The sequence below is a fragment of the Balaenoptera borealis genome, assembly GCF_965194805.1.
Source record: "Balaenoptera borealis genome assembly, chromosome: 1".
Classification (NCBI taxonomy): Eukaryota; Metazoa; Chordata; class Mammalia; order Artiodactyla; family Balaenopteridae; genus Balaenoptera; species Balaenoptera borealis.
This window is the reverse complement of record NC_138860.1, coordinates 156,862,970-156,889,900: the sequence shown is the minus strand read 5'-3', so window position 1 is coordinate 156,889,900 and position 26,931 is coordinate 156,862,970. Positions and strand designations below refer to the sequence as shown.

Here is a 26,931-nt window from a genome sequence, read left to right as displayed (position 1 = left end):
ACCTGCCAAAAAAAAAGAATCCACCTGCCATTAACAGCTGATCTTTTAGCAGCAACTCTGCAAGCCAGAAGGTAGTGGCAGGATATATTTAAAGTGATGAAAGAAAAAAATCTACAACCAAGATTACTCTACCCAGCAAGGATCTCTTTCAGATTTGATGGAGAAATTAAAACCTTTACAGACAAGCAAAAGCTAAGAGAATTCAGCACCACCAAATCAGCTTTGCAACAAATGCTAGAGGAACTTCTCCAGGCAGGAAACAAAAGAGAAGGAAAAGACCTACAATAACAAACTCAAAACAATTAAGAAAATGGTAATAGGAACATACATATTGATAATTACCTTATGTAAATGGATTAAATGCTCCAACCAAAAGAATAGACTGGCTGATGGATACAAAAACAAGACCCATATATATGCTGTCTACAAGAGACCCACTTCAGACCTAGGAACACATACAGACTGAAAGTGAGGGGATGGAAAAAGATATTCCATGCAAATGGAAATCAAAAGAAAGCTGGGGTAGCAATTCTCACATCAGACAAAATAGACTTTAAACTAAAGAATATTACAAGAGACAAAGAAGGACACTACATAATGATCAAGGGATCAATCCAAGAAGAATATATGAAAATTGTAAATATTTATGCACCCAACATAGGAGCACCTCAATACATAAGGCAAATGCTAACAGCCATGAAAGGGGAAATCGACAGTAACACAATCATAGTAAGGGACTTTAACATCCTACTTTCACCAATGGACAGATCATCCAAAATGAAAATAAATAAGGACACACAAGCTTCAAATGATACATTAAACAAGATGGACTTAATTGATATTTATACAACATTCCATCCAAAAACAAGGGAATACACTTTCTTCTCAAGTGCTCATGGAACATTCTCCAGGATAGATCATATCTTGGGTCACAAATCAAACCCTGGTAAATTCAAGAAAGTTGAAATTGTATCAAGTATCTTTCCTGATCACAATGCTATGAGACTAGATATCAATTCCAGGAAAATATCTGGAAAAAATACAAATACATGGATGCTAAACAATACACTACTTAACAACCAAGAGATCACTGAACAAATCAAAGAGGAAATCAAAAAATACCTAGAAACAAATGACAATGAAGACACAATGACCCAAAACCTATGGGATGCAGCAAAAGCAGTTCTTAGAGGGAAGTTCAGAGCAATAGAATCCTACCTCAAAAAACAAGAAACATCTCAACTAAACAACCTAAACTTACACCTAAAGCAATCAGAGAAAGAAGAACAAAAAAGCCCCAAAGTTAGCAGAAGGAAAGAAATCATAAAGGTCAGATCAGAAATAAATGAAAAAGAAATAAAGGAAACGATAGCAAAGATCAATAAAACTAAAAGCTGGTTCTTTGAGAAGATAAACAAAATTGGTAAACCACTAGCCAGACTCATCAAGAATAAAAGGAAGAAGACTCAAATCAATAGAAGTAGAAATGAAAAAGGAGAAGTAACAATTGACACTGCAGAAATACAAAGGATCATGAGAGATTACTACAAGCAACAATATGCCAATAAAATGGACAACCTAGAAGAAATGGACAAATTCTTAGAAAAGCACAACTTTCCGAGATTGAACCAGGAAGAAATAGAAAATATAAACAGACCAATCACAAGCACTGAAATTGAGACTGTGATTAAAAATCTTCCAACAAACAAAAGCCCAGGACCAGATGGCTTCACAGGCAAATTCTATCAAACATTTAGAGGAGAGCTAAAACCTTTCCTTCTCAAACTCTTCCAAAATATAGCAGAGGGAGGAACACTCCCAAACTTATTCTATGAGGCCATCATCACCCTGATACAAAAACCAGACAAAGATGTCACAAAGAAAGAAATCTACAGGCCAATATCTCTGATGAACATAGATGCAAAATCCTCAACAAAATACTAGCAAACAGAATCCAACAGCACATTAAAAGGATCATACACCATAATCAAGTGGGGTTTATCCCAGAAATGCAAGGATTCTTCAATATACGTAAATCAATCAATGTGATAAACCATATTAACAAACTGAAGGATAAAAACCATATGATCATCTCAATAGATGCAGAGAAAGCTTTCGACAAAAATCAACACCCATTTATGATAAAAACTCTCCAGAAAGTAGGCATAGAGGCAATTTACCTCAACATAATAAAGCCCATTTATGACAAACCCACAGCCAACATCATCCTCAATGGTGAAAAACTGAAACCATTTCCACTAAGATCAGGAACAACACAAGGTTGCCCACTCTCACCACTATTATTCAACATAGTTTTAGCCACAGCAATCAGAGAAGAAAAAGAAATAAAAAGAATCCAAATTGGAAAAGATGAAGCAAAGCTGTCACTGTTTGCAGATGACATGATACTATAGATAGAGAATCCTAAAGATGCTACCAGAAAACTACTAGAGTTAATCAATGAATTTGGTAAAATAGCAGGATACAACATTAATCCACAGAAATCTCTTGCATACCTATACACTGATGATGAAAAAATCTGAAAGAGAAATTAAGGAAACACTCCCATTTACCATTGCAACAAAAAGAATAAAATACCTAAGAACAAACCTACCTGGGAGACAAAAGACCTGTATGCAGAAAACGAGAAGACACTGATGAAAGAAATTAATGATGATACAAACAGATGGAGAGACATACCATGTTCTTGGATTAGAAGAATCAACATTGTGAAAATGACTATACTACCCAAAGCAATCTACAGATTCAATGCAATCCCTATCAAACTACCAAAGGTATTTTTCACAGAACTAGAACGAAAAATTTCACAATTTGCATGGGAACAGAAAAGACCCCGAATAACCAAAGCAATCTTGAGAAAGAAAAATGGAGCTGGAGGAATCAGGCTCCTGGACTTCAGACTATACTACAAAGCTACAGTAATCAAGATAGTATGGTACTGGCAAAAAACAGAAATATAGATCAGTGGAACAAGATAGAAAACCCAGAGATAAACCCACGCATGCATGGTCACCTTATTTTTGATAAAGGAGGCAAGAATATACAGTGGAGAAAAGAGAGCCTCTTCAATAAGTGGTGCTGGAAAAACTGGACAGCTACATGTAAAAGAATGAAATTAAAACACTCCCTAACACCATACACAAAAATAAACTCAAAATGGATTAAAGATCTAAATGTAAGGCCAGACACTATCAAACTCTTAGAGGAAAACATAGGAAGAACACTCTATGACATAAATCACACCAAGATCCCTTTTGACCCACCTCCTAGGGAAATGGAAATAAAAACAAAAATAAAAAAATGGGACCAAATGAAACTTAAAAGCTTTTGCACAGCAAAGGAAAATATAAACAAGACGAAAAGACAACCCTCAGAATGGGAGAAAATATTTGCAAATGAAGCAACTGAGAAAGATTAATCCCCAAAATTTACAAGCAGCTCATGCAGCTCAATATCAAAAAAAACAAACAACCCAATCCAAAAATGGGCAGAAGACCTAAATAGACATTTCTTCCAAGAAGACATACAGATTGCCAACAAACACATGAAAGAATGCTCAACATCATTAATCATTAGAGAAATGCAAATCAAAACTACAGTGAGGTATCACCTCACACCAGTCAGAATGGCCATCATCAAAAAATCTATAAACAATACATGCTGGAGAGGGTATGGAGAAAAGGGAACCCTCTTGCATTGTTGGTGGGAATGTAAATTGATACAGCCACTATGGAGAACAGTATGGAGGTTCCCTAATAAACTAAAAATAGAAGTACCATACGACCCTGCAATCCCACTACTGGGCATATACCCTGAGAAAACCATAATTCGAAAAGAGTCATGTACCACAATGTTCATTGCAGCTCTATTTACAATAGCCAGGACATGGAAGCAACCTAAGTGTCCATCGACAGATGAATGGATAGAGAAGATGTGGCACACTGTTGGTGGGAATGTAAATTGATACAGCCACTATGGAGAACAATATGGAGGTTCCTTAAAAAACTAAAAATAGAACTACCATATGACCCAGCAATCCCACTACTGGGCATATATCCTGAGAAAACCATAATTCAAAAAGAGTCATGTACCAAAATGTTCACTGAAGCTCTATTTACAATAGTCAGGACATGGAAGCAACCTAAATGTCCATCAACAGACGAGTGGATAAACAAGATGTGGCACATATATACAATGGAATACTACTCAGCCATAAAAAGAAATGAAATTGAGTTATTTGTAGTGAGGTGGATGGCCCTAGAGTCTGTCATATAGAGTGAAGTAAGTCAGAAAGAGAAAAACAAATACTGTATGCTAACACATACATATGGAATCTAAAAGAAAACAAAAATGGTCATGAAGAACCTAGGGGCAAGATGGGAATAAAGACACAGACCTACTAGAGAATGGACTTGAGGATATGGGGAGGGGGAAGGGCAAGCTGGGACAAAGTGAGAGAGTGGCATGGACATATATACACTACCAAACATAAAATAGATAGCTAGTGGGAAGCAGCCGCATAGCACAGGGAGATCAGCTCGGTGCTTTGTGACCACCTAGAGGGGTGGGATAGGGAGGGTGGGAGGGAGGGAGACACAAGAGGGAAGAGATATGGGGACATATCTATATGTATAACTGATTCACTTTGTTGTAAAGCAGAAACTAACACACCATTGTAAAGCAATTATACTCCAAAAAAGATGTTAAAAAAAATACAAATAAAAAATAAAAGAATCCGCCTGCCAATGCAGGGAACACCGGTTCAAGCCCTGGTCCAGGAAGATCCCACATGCCGTGGAGCAACTAAGCCCATGTGCCACAACTACTGAGATTGCACTCTAGAGCCCGTGAGCCACAACTACTGAGCCCACGGGCTCCAACTACTGAAGCCCACGTTCCTAGAGCCCGTGCTCAGCAATAAGAAAAGCCACCGCGATGAGAAGTCCATGCACTGCAATGAAGAGTAGCCCCCACTCACCGCAACTAGACAAAGTCCGAGTGCAGCAACGAAGACCCAGTGCAGCCAAAAAAAAAAAAAAAACAAAGAACATTGTGTAGAACTAAGAAATTTCAACATAAGGATTTATTCAAACAATTAACTCCTATATCAGTTATTGAAAAATGCTGCCAACGGAACAACTTCTACATGTTGGCTTCCAGAATGGCCTATGTTCCTCCATATACATTTTCAATTCCCTAAAATCAAGCTTTCTTTAAAAAAATCAATAAAATGTCAAATATCCTCCTCCATTGTCTTTTCAGTGAGCTCCAGTACTATACCACAGCAACTAAGACTCAAAAAAATTAATTTTATATTGAAAACAATTATTGTATGGTATTTCTTTGTTCTAAGGTCAGAAAGTCAATTGCATTTGAACTGTCTACAATGCCATGTATCTGACCAAGATTAATTTAAAACAGATGTCTTTGAAACCAAAGTCCATTCAACAGTTTCACAGCCTATCAACCCTGTGAAAGCCTCTCTGGCTGCAGCTCTGCTGACTATTACACTTCTTTCAGAAATAGTTCAGTCTATTTTTATAAGATAGAAGGTCATATTATTATATTCCATAACCCCATAAGGATCACAGAAGTACAAAAGTACAAAGGAGATAAAGCATGATCTAAGGGGCTTCCTGAGAGTGAACATTAACCAATACTATCAAGAAAAATGCTGAGGAATATTATATGCTGTATGGAACATTATATCACTGTAACCAGTTTTTGTTAATTATGAATAATTCAACTAATATACTTTCAAAGAAATTTAACCAACTGCTTAGCAAATTATTTTAAGAAAATTTTTACAAAGTTATTCGGAATTACAGTTGTTTTTATAACACAAAAAAGGTAAAAGATATTTAAATGAGGCTGTTCAAGTAAGAGTTTACCTTTTTCACTCACCTGCTGCTTTAAAGAATCATAAATTTCATTATATGAATTCTTCAGCCTAAAAATTCTTTTTAAAATCTGCCTAAATTCATAATATCCAAAAATGCAGGGGGGACAGCTTTTCATATTATAAGAATGCTTACAGGTGTGTACACAGATGTAATGTTCAAATTAAAGGAAAGATGATCCATTCAATGCTGAATCCAAAATGCAACCCAAAGGGTTGTAAAAATGAACAAACAGGATTCTGTTTGGGGGCAACCCTATACTTTGTTTTGACCATACTTGTTGAGTGAATATTAATAGTTGTACTTTCCTCTCAAAAAAATTAATCTGCCCAAAAAAGGAGATAAAATGCCAACCTCAGTTGTAATAAATAGCACATATGTTCATTAAAAGCAACATTATAATAACTGAAGAACCCAGTGCCAAATTAGTACTACAAATATATTCTTAGTGGAGTGAGCTAAAATGAACAAAATATGTTCTTTAAAAAAATGATATATTTTATTTTGCAGACAACTGAAAAAATTTCTAATTTACAGTTCTATAGCAAATATATCACACATGACCTTAGACAAGTCACAACTAATATCAATACAGAACTTTATACTTCAACAAGCACTTCAGATATATTACCTCCTGCAGCTGATCTCTGGGAGAAAATATTCTGCCATAAAAGGAGCTACAAAGATTGTTGCACACGTTTTTCTCCCACAGCATGTCCTTATGATCTTCCCAGAGCCTCTAGGATCACAGGGTTTGGAGCAGTTAGTAAATGAACTGCATATTTAGATTACAACCATCATATAAATCACTCTTTTTTTTTTGGCTGGGCCGTGAAGCTTGCAGGATCTTAGTTCCCCACCAGGGATCGAAACCAGGCCCTGGCAGTGAAAGCGCCGAGTCCTAACCACTGGACTGCCAGGGAATTCCCGTAAATCACTCATAAAATTAGTTTATAACCCACTCATCAGCAACACTTCTAAATGTTCGGCCTCTTTTCTTCCTTCTACTGCTTTCTAACAAATTCCATAATGTAATGAAAATCGAAACTAACTAAATTGCTACTGGTAAATCATAAAGACAATTAAAAATAAGGTGAAGAAAATCAACAATATATTCCCCATTTATGAAGTCACCTGTTTTTCTTTCTTTCTTTAAAAAATTTATTTATTTATTTATTTATTTATTTTGGCTGCATTGGGTCTTCATTGCTGCGCACGGGCTTTCTCTAGTTGCAGCGAGCAGGAGCTACTCTTCGCTGTGGTGCGTGGGCTTCTCATTGCAGTGGCTTCTCTTATTGCCAAGCATGGGCTCTAGGCACATGGGCTTCAGTAGTTGCAGCACGTGGGCTCAGTATATGCCGCTCAAGGGCCGTAGAGTGCAGGCTCAGTAGTTGTGGCTCACGGGCCTAGTTGCTCCGCGTCATGTGGGATCTTCCCAGACCAGGGCTCGAACCCGTGCACCCTGAATTGGCAGGCGGATTCTTAACCACTGCGCCACCAGGGAAGCCCTGTTTTTCTATCTGTACTGCAAAATGAATTATTTCCTTCATTTAAATTATAACTATCACTAATTTCAACCATTTTATACTACTGGAGAAAAAGTTAATCTTGTAAGAATACATAATAGGGGGACTTCCCTGGTGGTCCAGTGGCTAAGACTCTGAGCTCCCAATGCAGGGGACCCGGGTTCAATCCCTGGTCAAGGAACTAGATCCCACATGTTGCAACTAAAAAGATCCTGCACACGGCAACAAAATTCCCATGTGCCTCAACTAAGACCCGGGGCAGCCAAATAAATAAATAAATTTTTTTTTTAAAAAAGAGGGACTTCCCTGGTGGGGCAGTGGTTAAGAATCCGCCTGCCTGGGCTTCCCTGGTGGCGCGGTGGTTGAGAATCTGCCTGCCAATGCAGGGGACACGGGTTCAAACCCTGGTCTGGGAAGATCCCACATGCCGCGGAGCAACAAAGCCCGTGAGCCACAACTACTGAGCCTGCGCGTCTGGAGCCTGTGCTCTGCAACAAGAGAGGCCGCGATAGTGAGTGGCCCGCGCACCGCGATGAAGAGTGGCCCCCGCTCGCCGCAACTAGAGAAAGCCCTTGCACAGAAACGAAGACCCAACACAGCTAAAAATAAATAAATAAATAATTAATTAAAAAAAAAAAAAAAAAAGAATCCGCCTGCCAATGCAGGGGACACGGGTTCAAGCCCTGGTCCGGGAAGATCCCACATGACGTGGAGCAATGAAGCCCATGCACCACAACTACTCAGCCTGTGCTCTAGAGCGCGCGAGCCACAGCTGCTGGGCCTGCGTGCCGCAACTACTGAGGCCTGTGTGCCTGAAGTCTATGATCCGCAATGGGAGAGGCCGCTGCAGTGAGAAGCACATGCACCGCAGCGAAGGGTAGCCCCTGCTCGCCGCAACTAGAGAAGGCCCTCGCGCAGCAACTTAGACCCAACGTGGAAAAAATAAATTTTAAAAAAAAAGGAATACATAATAGGTCCATGATATATTAATTTAATATACTAGGCTCAACAATAGATTTATTGTTCTAGTACAGCATCAGCTAGTTTTTTTTAAGTCTATGCATTAAAGATGTGATATAATGTATAAGGCAAGAATGGGTGTTATTAAAAGCAATAATGATTTGTCATAGTCTATATATAAAATCTCTGTCTGAATTTTCTTATTTATGGACAGGAAAGGAAAAATAATTTCAGTATATAATGTTTTCACTTAATTGATTTGTTTTGCCCTTCTCAATCACTATTTTGGACTTAAGTGATTCATTTTATTTTTCACTATGCATAATTGAATATAGCATAATGATTAAGATTTTGGACACAGGTACCAGACTGCCTTGGTTCTAACCTCAGCTCTGCCACTTAACTAGTTATGTGACCTTGGACAAATTCTTATGTGGGAATCATGTCCTCATCCATAAAATCGGAATAATAAAATACACACCTCAAAAAGACTATTGTAAGAATGAAATAAGTTAAAACATGTTAAACATTTAGCACAGTGCTAGCACAGTAAATGTTCACTATATATGTATTAGCTATTAATATTATTGTTGCCACTGTTATGCAGAATAAGTGATATATTATTGGTACACTAAATAACAATATTTACAAAGCTTTAAAAATCATAAGACTGTAATTTATACAACCAAGAAAGATATAATTTTTTTAAAACTCAAAACTTTAGCTTGTCATTTGAATAATAACCAAGTATCCTTTAAAATAAATGATGAGGGACTTCCCTGGTGGCACAGTGGTTAGGACTCTGTGCTCCCAATGGAGGGGGTCTGGGTTCGATCCCTGGTCAGGGAACTAGATCCTACATGCATGCCACAACTAAGGAGCCTGTGAGCCGCAACTAAGGAGCCCACCTGCCGCAACTAAGGAACGCACATGCTGCCACCAAGGGAGCCGGTGAGCCGCAACTAAGACCCAGCACAACCAAATAAATAAATAAATAAATAATTTTTAAAAAATAAATGATGAGTTATACATGTTTGTACTATTGATAATTTAACCTTTAAAATGAACATGAAATAAAACTAAAATATTCGTTTTGATGAAGCCAGCTAATAACTGGGTTTGCAGTACCAAAGTGAATTTATTTAATCCATGGAGGTTGGGAATCTGAGAAACTTGAAGTGGAGTTTGGAGAAGGTGCAGGTTTAGGTGACGACAAAATCAAGGGTATGATTATGGGGATAAGAGCTTACAGTCTATTAATATTTGTCGGGAACAGAGGCAGTCCTAATCCTATCCCCTTGCTCTTCTACAAGAATTGAGAAGAAATGTACAAAGATGACAAATTAGGCAACAGTCTCTCATCAACCACAGATAGCTGTTGATATTAACATCCTTTTAATCAAATCAGGATCTTTACGAGCAAAAATCAAATTAAAGTAGATCTTGTAGATGAGAATTTTACAGAATTAAGAGGAGAAATAGCAGAACCTCCAGACACACCATATGAAGGAGGAAGATATCAACTAGAGATTAAAATACCAGAAACATATCCATTTAATCCCCCTAAGATCCGTTTTATCACTAAAATATGGCATCCTAATATTAGTTCCATCACAGGGGCTACTTGTTTGGATATCCTGAAAGATCAATGGGCAGCAGCAATGACTCTCAGCACGGTATTATTGTCATTGCAAGCAGTACTGGCAGCTGCAGAACCAGATGATCCACAAGATGCAGTAGTAGCAAATCAGTACAAACAAAATTCCAAAATGTTCAAATAGACACCTCGACTTTGGGCACATGTGTATGCTGGAGCACCAGTTTCTAGTCCAGAATACACCAAAAAAATAGAAAACCTATGTGCTATGGGCTTTGATAGGAATGCGGTAATAGTGGCCTTGTCTTCAGAATCATGAGATGTAGAGACTGCAACAGAATTGCTTCTGAGTAACTGAGACATAGAGCTGCTGATATAGTCAAGCTTGCCCCTTCTTGAGGAGCATCAACATCTGTTATTTTTAGGATTCTGCGTAGATTTCTTTTAAGCTGGCATTCTTGCCTAATGATGTTATCTAGGCACCACTGGAGACTGAAAAAAATCCCTGCTCTGTAAATAAAGCTAATTAAACGTCTGTAAATTTAAAAAGGGGAAATACTTTAATTTTTTTCTTACTTAATATTGTAAAAATTCTTTGAGCTAAGCTAAAACCATGGAAAAAACATGCTACTTTAGTGTTTAGCAGTGTACCAAGACTAGCAAGAGTTTGCTTAAGGATTTCGTTGAATAATTAAGATAATATTTTGAGTGTGTCAGGGCCATTCAAATTATTGGTGTTGCATCACAGCTACCTTAACTGTTTTTAACATGGATCCTCTGTGGCTGTGAATTTACTTGCATGCTTGTACCTGACTTCTTAGGATGGGTAGCTGAAAAGACCACCATTTTAAGCATTTGAGAATTCTTAAATATGAGATTATTCAGAATTGAAGATGGTGACCTATTCAGAGCCTTTTTGTCCTTGTCAACATATTGGGACACCATATCTGTTTTTCCCCTCTTACCACACACAGCTAATATTCTAATAGTAAATTTCTCTATATTTGGTGGGGAAATGTGCTGAGGGACAGTATCCCTTGCTCCATTTTTAGGTCATCCATTTGGAATGTTTTGTCACAATTCTTCACTCTTAAAACTTTCGTATATAAGTAAGTAATAATGTAAAACTGGAGCTGCCAATTTTGTTTCTCTTGCAAAAACAGTAAATACTTGATGTTGCAGTATTCCCAGATTTAATGAAAGAACCCAGCTTAATTTTTCAGTGAATTTAACATCTTTCTATTTTTAAACTGATGAAATTTTTCTTTGACAACTTGCAAGGATGAAATCAACTGTTTGAAGTTTTTTAAGCCTAAGTTTGGCTTTATAAGAGATTGCTTTATTGGATCCTTTAAAAGTCACTCTTGCTTGCATTTCCCCCTATTGACACATGAAAGCTGTGTTGGTATTTTACTCTACATACTTCAAATGCACATAGAAATAGAAGTGTGCTATAAATCTACCTTTCATTATGATGTTTCTGATAATAAGAGAATTGAAAAGTTTACCTTCTCTTGTACATAGTCAGACTTTCTAAACATTTCCTTCTAAGTTCAAAAGTTTGAAAATTATTAGTTTTGCAAGCTCAAACACTAATGTGACCATTTTATGAAGGGTGCAATGGATTTGTGTAGGCTGTTCTACACATAGAAACACAGTTCTTATTAAATATTCAGGGCCAATGCAAAAATAACAAAAATGTAATGGAATCAGAATGAATTAAAGTAAGGCTGTATATTGAAAGTCATATTATAAAAGGTTTGCCTTCTTCAAGCGTTACTTATCCTAAATTATAATGGTGAAGTGTTTGGAAAATAGTTTTGAACCATAAATTCAGCATAATTTCATTTGACTTCTCAATAATCTTAGAAGCAATAAAAGAACCATTATTAAATATATTGTAATGTTAAGACGTGGTGGTTCTTCCAAAAACTTGTAAGGCTTTCCTAATGAATAATAAACTCTTGTAGTTGATCTTATTGCATACTAAACACAAGTTGCTGGTTTTTTCCCCTATATGTTTGCTTAAGTATAAATTTCTTTATACAATCACCTCCTTTTGTTGTAGGTACTTTCTAAAGATGCCAAAGGAAACAAGATTTTTCTTATTTATATTAAATAGCTAAAACCATGTACTTTTCTTTATATTTTTGAAGGGTGGAATTGTGTGAAAATGTGGACAGTTTTGTTCCATTGTTGGTTAGAATTAATTTTTTTTTTTAGTGGCAGGTGGCTTGGTAATATTAGTAATATTTGGATTATTTTAAATATCAAACACCTCTACCCAGTTTACTATTTGCCTATATTATCAGGGTATATTTAATTGTCCTGTGGTTTGACAAATGAGAAAGAACTGAGAAGTTACTAAGGGTCAAGCATTATATACTTTGCTCTTGGAGGCAGCTATACCTTGCCTATGACTTTTATGCATATTAGCCCCTTAGGGTTTATGCATCTAACTACAATTCAACATCCCTAATGCCCAGGAAATTGAAAAGTACAATTTTTCATTTCAAAAATTTACCTCATTTACATTTAATGTGATAATCTCTTTCTTTTTCTGGTACATTTCCTACTGTCACCTTCTGTTGTTCTGTTTGTTTGTTTTTGTTTTTTTCCTATTTTACTACAGGTAGATTTATTTCCCAAACATAGAAATAAAGGCAATTGCTTTTTTCTGTGGTCTTCAAAAAAAAAAAAAAAACTAAAATATTAAAAATGACTCTTATTCAAATAACTTTGGAGATTTGAAATGTTAAGCTAAGAAACAAAAAATATTCTCTTAAACAGCTCTAAGTAAATAGGTAATATGGAAGCACTCATTATTAAATAAAGTTCATATGAGATTAATATCGTATTTATTCCTTTTATTTTGAAACAATCTCAAACTTGCAAAATAGGTGCAAGTACAATTCAAATAATTTTTTGGAGGGGGGAATATTTCCTAATTTTTTTCCAACTTCATTGAAGTATGATTGACAAATAAAAATTGTATATATTTAGGTTGTACAACATGATTTTTTAAGTTATACAATGTGATGATTTAATATACATATACATTGTGAAATGCTTACCACAATCAAGTTAATTAACATATCCATCACTTCACATAGTACCATTTGTGCCTGTGTGTGTATGTGTATGTATGGTAAGAAGATCTACTTAAGATCTACTCTCTTAGCAAATTCCAGCATACAATACAGTATTATTAACTATAATCATTATGCTATATATTAGATCCTTAAAACTTATTCATCTTACAACTGAAAGTTTGTACCCCTTGACCAACATCTCCCTGCTCTCTCACTCCCTAGCCCCTGGCAACCACCATTCTACTCTCTGGTTCTATGAGTCTGACGTTTTTAGATTCCCAAATAATCTATGGGCCATCTAAGTTGCTGGGCTCTAACACTCCCTTTTAGGCTGCTGCCACTTGGTGCTGCTACGTTCCCTCTTTCCCTGTCTAACTTCCTTTTCTCTCTTGCTTCACGAAGGTTTGGACTGAATTTTTCAGGAAAGTAAGGCAGAAGAGAGAAAAGGTTAAGGGTTCAGAGACTAGAGAGAAGAGTAAAGAGGAAGAGCAAGTATTTTATTATATCTTACAATAAGCTATTTTGCTATACTACGACTCCTTATGCTCCCAAAACCTATCTTGAAAATAGAAAATAAATAGTACAGAAAAATAATAGGAAAGAAAAAAGAATATGATACCGAAAAAGAAAGATCGTTTTTCTTAAATGTACTTAATCTTTGTTCTTACTTTATTTTAAGCTTCCAGCCATTAAGAGTTGTCACAGATTATAACAAGGCTATGAACTATGGCCAATCCCTTTTTCTCATCTTGTAATTGAAAGAAACCACATCACATACCCAGGGAATTTAAGGTATTTAAGTTTGGAGGCTATGCAGAACAGCAACAGCAATAGCGAAATTCCTATAATCCTACAATCCCTACAACCCAAACTGTAAAATCAATAATGGTTAAAATTAGAGAAGGATATGCAAAATATACCTTTAATAGCAAAACATTTCCCAGTTCTGAACTTGTTAAATGAGAAATGGGAGCCAGAGGATATTCTCCATGCCCTTTCTATAAGGCAATTCAGGGAGATTGAGCAATCAGTTGCCACTTGATAGCAAATGGTAACCAGCTCTATACACACCTTTATATTACTTCTCCCTCATATCCTGTCTCACTCCCTTTACTTTCACTCTTGCTTCCCTAGGATTGCATTCTCTAATAACATAATTTAATAGCACATTAAAAAGGCTTTCCAAGTTCAATGTAAAGCAGGAAATCTCCCTTAGTCCAATACATTCTATGGCACAAACAACACTGAGTTTTGTGACTTGCAAAAATAAGGACCACAGGTTCCAGATTGGAAAGGAAGAAGAAAAATTATCTCTATTGACAGAATAAATGAGTTCAACAAAGTTAGAGGTACAAGATCAATATACGAAAATCAATTGTATTTAAATACAGCAGAAATGAACTGTCTGGAAATGAAATTCAGAAAACAATTCCATTTATGATAGTATATAAATGAATAAAATACTTAGGAGTAGTCAACCAAGCAAGTAGAGAATTTGCACTTAGAAAACTACAAAATATTGTTGAAAGAAATTAAAGAGGATGTAATAAATAAGATAATACCCCAAGACATTGTTAAAATGGTATGGTAGACAAAATAATGCCCCCCCCAAAAAAAGTCCACGTCCTGATTCTCTGAATTTGGCAAAAGAGACTTTGCAGATGTAATTAAATCAAGGTTCTTGTGATATAGAGATTCCCTGGATTATCTGAATAAGCCCAATGTAATCACAGGGTCCTTTATAAGAGGGAGGCAAGGGGACCTGGTGGCGCAGCGGTTAAGAATCCGCCTGTCAATGCAGGGGACACAGGTTTGAGCCCTGGTCCAGCAAGATCCCACATGCCACGAAGCAACTAAGCCCGTGTGCCACAACTACTGAGACTGCACTCTAGAGCCCGTAAGCCGTAACTAAGCCCATGTGCCATAACTACTGAAGCCCGCACGCCCTAGAGCCCGTGAGCCACAACTACTGTGCCCACTGGCTGCAACTACTGAAGCCCGCGGGCCCTGGAGACCGTGCTCTGCAACAAGAGAAGCCACCACAATGAGAAGCATGCACACTGCAATGAAGAGTAGCCCCACTCACCGCAACTAGACAAAGCCCACGTGCAGCAACAAAGACCCAACGCAACCAAAAATAAATTAATTAATTAATTTTTAAAAAAAGAGGGAGGCAAGGGGCTTAAGGTCAGAGAGAGAAAATGTGACAATGGAAGCAGAGGTTGGAGTGATAGGCTATGAAAATGGAGGAAGGAGCCATGAGACACAAAATGTAGATGTGGCTTCTAGAAGCTGGAAAAAGGCATGGAAAGAGATTTTCCCCTAGAACCGCCAGATGGAACAAAGCTCTGCCAAAAACTTGAGTTTTGCCCAGAAAGACCCATTTCAGATTTCTGACTACCAGAACTATAAGATATTAAATATGTGTTGTTTTAAGCCACCAAGTTCGTGGTGCTTGTTACAGCAGCAATAGAAAACTAATACAAATGGCAATACTAATTTGTACAAATAAACCTACAAATTCAATGCAATCCCTATCAAAATTCCAGCTGGCTTTTTTGCAAAAATTGACAAGCTGATCCTAAAATTAGTACAGAAACTCAAGGGAACCAGAATAGCCAAAACAATCTTGAAAAAGAAGAACAACAGTAATCAAAACAATATGGTACTGGCATAAAAACACACCTACAGACCAATGGAAATCAAAAGCCCAGAAAATCAAAACCCCATGCATATATGGTCAACTAATATTGATATTTGAAAAGGGAGCCAAGAAAACTCAATGGGAAAAATAGTTTATATTTACTGATAGTTTCTTCAATAAATGGTGTTGGGAAAACTGGATATCCACATGCACAAGAAAAATTGAACCCCTATCTTATACCACTCACAAAAATTAACTCAAAAAGAATTAAACTTAAGAATCTGCCTGCCAATGCAGGGGACACGGGTTTGAGCCCTGGTCCGGGAAGATCCCACATGCCGCAGAGCAACTAAACCTGTGCACCACAACTACTGAGCCTGTGCTCTAGAGCCTGGGTGCCCCAACTACTGAGCCCACGTGCCACAACTACTGAAGCCTGCGTGCCTAGAGCCTGTGCTCTGCAACAAGAGGAGCCACCGCAGTGAGAAGCCAGCACACCACAACGAAGAGTAGCCCCTGCTTGCCACAACTAGAGAAAGCCCACGCACAGCAATGAAGACACATCGCAGCCAAAAATAAATAAATAAATTTTTTTTTTAATTTAAAAAAAAAAAAGAATTAAACTTAAGATCTAAAACTGTAAAACTCCTAGAAGAAAATAGGGGAAAGGCTCCCTGACCTGAGTCTTGGCAATGATTTTTTGGATATGACACCAAAAGCACAAGCAACAAAAGCAAAAATAAACAAGTGGAACTATACCAAATTAAAAACCTTCTGTACAGCTAAAGAAATAATCAACAAAATGAAAAGGCAAACTATGGAATGGGAGAAAATATTTGCAAACCATATATTGGATAAGGGGTTAATATCCAAAATGTGTAAGGAACTAATACAACTCAATAGCAAAAATACAAACAATCTGATTAAAAAATGGGTGGAGGACTCGAATAAACATTTTTCTAAAGAAGACATACAAATGGCCAACAAGTACATGAAAAGGTGTTCAATGTCATCAGGGAAATGCAAATCAAAACCACAATGAGATATCACCTCCCACCTGTTAGAATGGCTATTATCAAAAAAAGAGATAACAAATGCTGTCCAGGATGTGGAGAAAAGGGAACCATGGTGCATTGTTGGCAGGAATGTAAACTGGTATAGCCACTATGAGAAAACAATATGAAAGTTCCTCAAAAAATTAAAATCTGAACTACCATATGATCCAGCAATCCCACTTCTGGGTACATATTTAAAGGAGTGAAATCACTATCTCGAAGAGATATCAGCACTCCCATGTTTACTGTAGCATTATTTATAATAGCCAAGACATGGAAACAACCTAAGTGTCCATCAAGGGATGAACAGATAAAGAAAATGTGGGGTGTGTGTGTGTCTGTGTGTGTGTGTGTCTGTGTGTGTGTATTATTCAGTCATAAAAAAGAAGGAAATCCTGCCATTTGTGACAACATGGATGGACCTTGAGGGCATTATGCTAAGTGAAATAAGTCAGACAGAAAAAGACAAATACTGTATGATCTCATTTATATGTGGAATCTAAAAACATCAAACTCATAGAAACAGAGAATAGAATGGTGGTTGCCAAGGGCTGAGTGGTGGGGGAAAAGGGGATATGTTAGTCAAACTTTCAGTTATAAGGTGAGTAAGTTCCAGGAATCTAATGTACAGCATGATGACTATAGTTAACAATACTGTACTATATACTTGAAAGTTGCACATACCACAATGTTCATTGCAGCTCTATTTACAATAGCCAGGGCATGGAAGCAACCTAAGTGTCCATCAACAGATGAATGGATAAAGAATATGTGGCACATATGTACAATGGAATATTATTCAGCCATAAAAAGAAACGAAAATTGAGTTATTTGTAGTGAGGTGGATGGACCTAGAGTCTGTCATACAGAGTGAAGTCAGAAAGAGAAAAACAAATACCATATGCTAACACATATATATGGAATCTAAAAAAAAAAAAAATGGTCATGAGGAACCTAGGGGCAGGACATTCTCTACACAGACGTAGAGAATGGACTTGAGGACACAGGGAGGGGGAAGGGTAAGCTGGGACGAAGTGAGAGAGTGGCATGGACATATATACACTACCAAATGTAAAATAGATAGCTAGTGGGAAGCAGCCACATAGCACAGGGAGATCAGCTCGGTGCTCTGTGACCACCTAGAGGGGTGGGATAGGGAGGGTGAGAAGGAAACGCAAGAGGGAGGGGATATGGGGATATATGTATATGTATAGCTGATTCACTTTGTTATAAAGCAGAAACTAACACACCATTGTAAAGCAATTATACTCCAATAAAGATGTTAAAAAAAAAAAGAAAGTTGCTGTGAGAAAGGGCTTTAACGTTCTCACCATAAAAACAACAAAATGGTAATTATGTGAGGTGAAGGATGTGTTAACTAACCTTATCATGGTAAACACTTCACAATATATACGTGTATCAAATCATCACATCATATACCTTAAACTTGTATAATGTTATATGTCAATTATCTCAAAAAAGCTGGGAAAAGAAAGAAAAAAAAGAACAAAGTTCAAAACTCACTTTCCAATTTCACACTTTCCAACTTCAAAACTTACTACAGAGCAATACAAATCAAAATAGTGTGATATTGACATAAGTACACACATATAGATCGATCAACCAGAACAGAGAGTCCAGAAATAAATTTAATTAATTTTCAATTAACTTTCAACAAGAGTGCCAAGACCATTCATTGGGGAAAGAATAGTCATTTAAACAAATTATGCTGGGACAACTGGATAATGACATGCAAAAGAATGAAGTTGAAGACATTTCTGATACCATATACAAAAATCAACTCAAAATGGAACATAGAAGTACAAGAGCTAAAACTATAAAACTCATAGAAGAAAACATAGGAGTAAATCTTCATGTTCTTGTGCTAGGCAATGTTTTCTTAGAAATATTATCAAGAAAACAAGCAACAAAGAAAAAAATAAACTGTACTTCATCAAAACTAAAAACTTTTGTGCTTCAAAGGTTATGACCGATAAAGTGAAAAGACAGTCCACAAAGTGTAAGAATATGTTTGCAAATCATAAATGTGATAAGAGACTACTATCTAGAATAAATAAAGAACACTTACAACTCAGCAATAAAAAGACAACCCAACTTAAAAATGGGCAAAGGATATGAATAGTCATTTCTCCAAAGAAGATACACAAATGACCAATAAGCACATGAAAAGATGCTCAATATCATTAGTCATCAGAGAATTGCAAATCAAAATCAACCATAATGAAATACTTCTTCACTCCCACTAGGATGGCAATAATAAAAAAGATAGATAATAACAATTGTTGGCAAGCATGCAGAGAAATTGAAATCCTTATACATTGCTGGGGGGATTATAAAATGGTGTAGCCACTTTGGAAAATAGTTTGGCAGTTCCTCAAAAGGTTAAACATAGAGTTATCATATGACCCAACAATTCTATTCCCAAAAGAAATGAAAACATATGTCCACACAAAAGTTTGTACATGAATGTTCATCGCAGCATTATTCTTAACGAAAAGGGAAACTACACAGAAGTCCAACAACTAAGGAATGGATAAACAAAATGTAGTATATACATACAATGGAATATTATTCAGCCATAACATGGAATGGAGTACTGATGTGTGCAACAACACAGATGAACCTTGAAAAATTATGCTAAGTGAAAGAAGCCAGTCACAAAAGACTATATGTTATATGATTCCATTTATTTGAAATGTCCAGAATAGGCATAGAGACAGAAATTAGTGGTTGCTTAGGGTTAGAGGGGATGATAGGATTGGGTAGTGCTATTAAAGGGTATAGAGTTTCTTTTTTTTTTTTTAAGATTTATTATTTATTTATTTATTTTATTTATTTTTGGCTGCGTCGGGTCTTAGTTGCGGCATGGGGGATCTTCGTTGAGGCATGCGGGATCTTTCCTTGTGGTGTGCGGGCTCTTTGTTGTGGCGCGCAGGCTTCTCTCTAGCTGTGGCATGCAGGTTTTCTTCTCTAGTTGTGGCGTGCAGGCTCCAGGGTGCATGGGCTCTGTAGTTGCAGTGCACAGGTTCCAGAGCACATGGGCTCTGTAGTTTGCAGCACGCAGGCGCTCTAGTTGAGGCGCGCAACCTCAGCAGTTGTGGCTTGCAGGCTTACTTGCCCCGCAGCATGTGGGATCTTAGTTCCCTGACCAGGGATCAAACCCACTTCCCCTGCATTGTAAGGCAGATTCTTTACCACTGGACCATCAGGGAAGTCCCGAGGGTTTCTTTTAAGATGATAAAAATGTTCTAAAATCGACTGTGGTGATGGCTACCCATATCTGTGAATATACCCCTGGGTATATGGGTGAGTTGTATGGTATGTGAATTATATCTTACCAAAAGTGTTAAGAAAAAAAGGAAGGGAGGAAGGAAGGAAGAAGGAAGGAAGGAAGGAAGGAAGGAAGGAAGGAAGGAAGGAAGGAAGGAAGGAAGGAAGAAGGAAGGAAGGAAGGAAGGAAGGAAGGAAGGAAGGAAGGAAGGAAGGAAGGAAGGAAGGAAGTCTGCTAAGAGAGCCCCCCAGTTCCAAAATACTAAGTCTCTTCAGGGACACTGCCAACACTCTCACCTTCAAGGCCTCATCAGGCAGCCTTGGCTTCAGAGCAGAAGGAAGGTTCCTTACTAAAACCTCCCAGCAATGCTAACTTGTCTTGATGGTTTGCTAAATGACATAATTATCACATGGCTACATAACTGCAGTAAGTTAAAATCCAACTCCTTCTCAGTTTTTCAGTTCTGATCTCTAAGTGAGTAGGTAATGGGGAGAAAGTGCTAAAAAACCACTCACTACTAACTAAAGTTCTAAATAAAACTATACTAAAATACTACAAATAAAAACATAAGATTTTGGATAAGGAACTTCTTTTGTTGCTAATTATCCTGATGATATATTAATAATATTTGCAAGGGACAACACAAGAGGTGACAATCTACAAACCTCTGCAATTAGCATTCCCATCATGTATCAAAGAAACATTAATAAAGCAGATTCAACAAGGTTATATTTGATCTTTAAAACCCAAATAATAGATCTGATTTTAATGTCACATAAATATAATGTGCTACGTTAGCAACATATGGTGTTTATGAAATTAAGCAGATTTACCAACACAAAGAAAAGTAACATCAGGAAGTAGATGACATTTAGCATCAAGGTTATCACTGGAGCATCTCTTGATACTCCCCCTTGCCCAATGTTGACAGTAAATGAACAAGTATAGTGGCCAAGACCTAAAAAGGGCATGGTAACTAGGCTCAGACTCCTCAGTCATGACAGTCACCCCATCTGGTAAGCCACCTAAACAGGAAAAGATTCTAGCCAAGAATCTAGACTGGAAATTAGTGGAGGGAGACAGTGAATATCAGTTGTTATCTGGAGACTAGCTGTAGTGGAAGAGGTTGTAATTCATCTGCTAATCTCACTCTTGTAAATTCCCCACATTTCATAAGAGACCAAACAGAATGTTACAGAATTTGTTCCCACATGGGGTGAAATTACTATATGAAATGAATCCAAGAGGCACAAGGAATACAGTGACCAGATACTCCCTTCAAGACCAAGGCATTCATTCCTCTGTCAAGAGAGTTGGCTGCTAGCAGCTCACGGCCAAGTCCTCCTCCACAAACTGCCCTCAACCAAAGTATCATGGGTTGCGTTCTCTAAAAGCACACACTGAGAGGGAATTTGGGATGCAAGATGCTTATTAGAAATCAATACCTGTGAAGGAAAGGCAACAGAAGCAGGCTGAGAAGAGGAAGAAGTCAAACTGTAATGCAGGCCTGACAACCAGGTACAGTTCCCTGGAGCAAGTACTGCCTGTCAAAAATAGCTAGACCTTTATACCCCCACCTTGCTCAGCCGTTTGCAAGCTGCCCCTAGAAGACTGTGATCTCAGGTGAAGCAGCTCTCTGTAGCTGAGGCCGACCCTGAACCAGCTGACAGTTGAAAGCCATCTGCTTAAAGCACTTTCTGCAACTGGGAAGGAGAACTGTGTAGTTCCATCTCTTCCACAGAAAGAAACTACCCCACCCAAGGTTACACCCTCAGGTCAGCCCACATCTAATTCCAGACAGCCCTGAAGTGTCATCCAAGCTCCAGAGTTCCCAAAAGGACTGACTAAAGTCTCTGTTGCAACTGCATCAGTTGAATCTCTCTGCCCTCCTAATCTTGCTTCCCTCGCTCCATTACAAGTATTGTTCTTAATAAACTTTCTGCAGGCAAATCTCCATCTCAGAGTCTATTTCCCAGGGAACATAACCTAAAAAATCTGATTCGATAGGAAAATTCGATAAAGAGGTAGCTATGATCTACTCTATTCAGTAACCTCATAGGATATTATTTCAGCTAGTGCAAATCATTAAAACTTAGCTGTCTATGGCACAATAATGTCAAGGCATCATTCTGTTAAAACAAAAAAAAAGGAACTTAGCAGCATTTAGATAAGTAGCAAAACAATAAATATATAAAAGATGACAAAATTGAAGTATTCAGTAGAAATAGCAAATAGTAGATCTGTGTTAACCTTTAAGAAAATAAAGTAACTATCCTATTCATAACCTGAAATGGGTAGAATAAAAATGGTTAATGAATCACATCCACCCATATTATACACATCAAGGCTCAAAGGCAATAGAGGAACTTATTGCAGGATTTTTATCAAATTAAGCAGATTCTTCTGCATAAATTAGTGGTTCCTGAACTTATGTGAGTTATGGATCCCTTTGAGTATCAAATGAAAGTTATATACTGTCTTCTCTGAAAAATGTCCATATGCATTTGTAAAATCTGAAAATAATTTCAGGAGTTCCTGGATCCCTGAAAGCCATTTACAGGTGCCAGGTTAAGAACCCCTTACCTAAATCACGTTTATAAAGGTAAAATGATATCTGTCCAACACATGTTAACTTAAAAGACAAAGATGCTGACCAAAATGCAGCTGAATAAATCATATTGTCTTTAACTTATTTTAATTACATTATTATATAAGGAATATGTAAATAGGTTCTCACTATAAAATAATTAAAACAATACAGATTAAATTTCCTCTTGGTCACCCCTATTCCCCTTTCTCTTCACAGAGATTATTTATCAGTTTGACGTAAATCCTTTCAGACTTTTCCAGTGCTTTTTCAAAAACGTACTACCTATTAAAATGTGGAGAATCATTTTGGACACACTATGTTAAGAACTAGCATTTAAAAAGAACAAAGGATAGGGACTTCCCTGGTGGTGCAGTGGTTAAGAATCCGCCTACTAATGCAGGGAACACGGGTTCAAGCCCTGGTCCGGGAAGATCCCACATACCACGGAGCAACTAAGCCCGTGTGCCACAACTACTGAGCCCATGCGCCACAACTACTGAAGCCCACACGCCTAGAGTCCGTGTTCCACAACAAGAGAAGCCACCGCAATGAGAAGCCCGCGCACCGCAACAAAGAGCAGCCCCTGCTCGCCGCAACTAGAGAAAGCCCGTGCACAGCAACGAAGACCCAACACAGCCAAAAATAAATTAATAAAATAAATAAATTTATTTTTTAAAATTACTCAAATAAATAAATAAATAAATAAAAAGAACGAAGGATAGATATTAGTGGTTTTCCTAATAGCAAATGCAGTGCTGCTAAGATTAATGACTTTTTCATATAACTCTTTCCTATAACCACTCTATCCATTTTTTTCAATTTGACCCACAATTTCCAAATCTAGTTTGGAAAAAGCTAGTGTATAAATCAATCAATAGAGCAACATTTAAACCTGGAGAGCTTGTCAAAGAAACAGATTCCTGAGCCCCATTCCAATTTTAGTTAACTAGAATTTACAAGGGTAGAGCCCCAGAATGTATTTTACCAAAGTTCCTCAAGTGATGTGAGTAAAATATAAAGCAGCAGTGTTGGGAATCACTATTATGAAAATCATAGAAATTAAAAAGATAATGGTTTCAATTCATTTCCACAAAGACCTCTTAAAAGTCCATTATGAATTCTACTAGGTATTGTGCTGGATGCTGAATATATTGTAGGATACAGTCCTTGCCCTAGAAGTGCTTACAGACTGGAAGAGAAAATCATACTTAATAATAAATAATTATAACACAAGCTGAAAGTAGAAAGTGCTGTCTGTCCCCTAACTAAAATGTATGCTCCATGAAAGCGGGAATTCTGTTTTATTCACTGCCATATCTCCAAGCGTCTAGACAAGAGCTTAACACATAATAGGTACTTAATAAACAATTGCTGAATAATGCATAGGACTAAAATGGAAGGTTTAATTTCAACTAAGTAGATAAGGAAAAGGCACTTTTAAGAACAGATGTATAGACTGTTAAGAGGCAGGGAAGGTTAAAACAAAGAGAATTAATATTCATAGTACTACCCTACAATGTGTAAGAAATTCCAAGTTGACTTTGAATACATTATCTCATTTAACTATGATATAAACATTCTGAGATGGTATTGTGTCTCCATTTTAGAGATAAAGAAACTGAGGCACAGAAGGGTTAAGTAACTTGTCACAGCTAGAAAGTAGCAGAACTGAAATTTGAACCCCAGTCTCTAATAATAAGGCTTAGGAATTTAGACCTCATTTCCTAAGAAAAAAGAATGTCTTTGAAGTTTTTTTTTTTCCTATTTGGAATATTTGCTTTTTAAATAACAGCTTTATTGTGATGTAATTCATATATCACAAAACGCACTCTTTTAAAGTGTACAATTCAGTGGTATTTAGTATATTCACAGATTTGTGCAATCATCACCATTATCTAATATTAGAACATTTCATCACCCAAAAAAGAAACCCCATACCCATCAGCAATTACTTTCCCTACCGCCAGGTCCTGAAAACCACGAATCTACTTTCTGTCTTTAGGATTTGCCTATTCTGGACATTTCATATAAACTGAATCATATGACATGTAGCCTTTTTTAAAACTTTTTTTCTTGTGGTAAAATATAAATAAGATGTACTCTTTACCCATTTTAAGCATACAGTTCAGTGACATTAAGTACATTCACACTGCTGTGCAACCATCACCATTATCCATCTCTAGAACTTTTTCTTTTTTTTAATAAATTTATTTATTTTATTTTATTTATTTTTGGCTGCGTTGGGTCTTCGTTGCTGCGCGCGGGCTTTCTCTAGCTGCAGCGAGCAGGGGCTACTCTTCATTGCGGTGTGCGGACTCCTCACTGCGGTGTCTCCTCTTGTTGCGAAGCACGGGCTCTAGGTGCGTGGGCTTCAGTAGTTGTGGCACGCAGGCTCAGTAGTTGTGGCTTGCGGGCTCTAGAACGCAGGCTCAGTAGTTTTGGCACATGGGCTTAGTTGCTCCGCAGCATGTAGGATCTTCCCAGACCAGGAATCAAACCTGTGTCCCCTGCATTGGCAGGCGGATTCTTAACCACTGCACCACCAGGGAAGTCCCTAGAACTTTTTCATTATCCCATAATAAAACTCTGTTTACCCCTTAAATAATAACTTTCCATTCCCCTCTCCCCCCAGCCTCTAGTAACCTCTATTTTACTTTCTGTCTCTTATGAATTTGCCTATTTTAGGTAGCTCATATAAGTGGAATCATACAATTTTTGACCTTTTGTGTCTGGCTTACTCCACTTAGCGTAATGTCCTCAAGGTTCATCCATGTTGTACCATGTATCAGAATTTCCTTCCTTTTTAAGGCTGAATAATAGTAAATTGTATGTATATACTAAATTTTGTCTATCCATTCATCTGTCGTTGGACACTTGGGTTGCTCGTGCCTTTTGGCAATTGTGACTACTGCTGCTATAATGTGGGTGTACAAATGTCTGTTCGAGTTCCTGCTTTCAAGTCTTTTGGCCACAGACCCAGAAGCGGAATTGCTGAATCCAGTAATTTTATGTTTAGTTTTTTGAGGAACTACCATAACATTTTCCACAGAAGCTGCACCATTTTATATTCCCATTAGTGATGCACAAGGGTTCCAATTTCTCCATATCCTTACCAACACTTGGTATTTTCTGTTTTTTTTTTTCTTTATAACAGACATCCTAATGGATATGAAGTGATGTCCCACTGTGGTTTTTTGCATTTTCCTAATGATTAGTGAGTGATGTTGAGCATCTTTTCACGTGCTTATTGGCCATTTGCATATCTTCTTTGTAGAAGTGTTTATTCAAGTCCTTTGACCATTTTTTAATCAGGTTGTTTGCTTTTTGTTGTTGAGTTGTAGGAGTTCTTTACATATTCTGAACATTAATCCCTTATCAGACATATTCATTTTGAGTGGCTATTAGGGTATCCATTTAGAAATATCTAGCAAGCAAATATACATGCTAATCTTGAATTCAAGAGGGAGAAACAACGATGTACACTTAACAGTCATAGTATTTGCACAGTGACATTTATAAAGTACTTTCATGTATATTAGTTTCTTTAGAATCTCACAAAAATCCTAACACTTGTACAGATGAGAAATCTCAGGCAGATCTCCAGACTACAAATCCCCAGATTAAGATTATTTGGAAGTGCGTCAGGGATCAAAGGGAAGAAGCTGGCCAAGCTGCCTGAGTTTGGGGCCCCATCCCAATTCCCAAAACATCTCAAATTTTTCTGCTGCAAAAACTGGAATATCATGTAAGATTTCAATTGAAAATAAGTAGAGTTGCTTGAAACAAATTTGAAACCATTACATTATATACTAACTTATGTTCTTAAAATAGTTATTGAAGCTATAGAAATAAATAAGATTGCTTAATTAGAAAACTTGGGGCAAGAAGGTAATCCTACTTTTGTGGGGTAAGAGAATAAAGAAGGAAGGTAGAAGGAAAACCAGAATGGTGAAGTAAAACAAAAATCTAGGAAGAAACATTTCAACAGGAAAGTTCAGAAGACTACAGAGAATGCTATACAGAGGTCATGACGGATGAGGACTGCAAAAAGGATACCGTGTCTGGCAATCATGAGGTCATTGGTGACCTTTAAGAGATCAATTTTAATATAGTGAGCGAAAGCAGAAGTCAGATTGAAAAGGCTTCAGAGGTGGCGAGAAGGTTAAAGAAGGAAAGGTAACAAATATGGAATACTCTCAACAATTCTGATACAAGAATAATAGTGAATGAATATTTACGTAATACCTGATAAGT

The 26,931-nt window shown here is 37.1% G+C and overlaps 1 protein-coding gene and 1 pseudogene across 2 annotated transcripts in view; one reads left to right on the top strand and one right to left on the bottom strand.

Moving 5' to 3' along the window:
• The window catches only part of ZSWIM5 (zinc finger SWIM-type containing 5), a 260,279-nt gene that overhangs the window by 213,107 nt on the left and 20,241 nt on the right, over nucleotides 1–26,931 (bottom strand). The window lies entirely within an intron of this gene.
• LOC309615813 (ubiquitin-conjugating enzyme E2 K pseudogene) lies at nucleotides 415–16,368 on the top strand (annotated as a pseudogene). Its single transcript has one exon. The product of its transcript is annotated as a ubiquitin-conjugating enzyme E2 K pseudogene (transcript).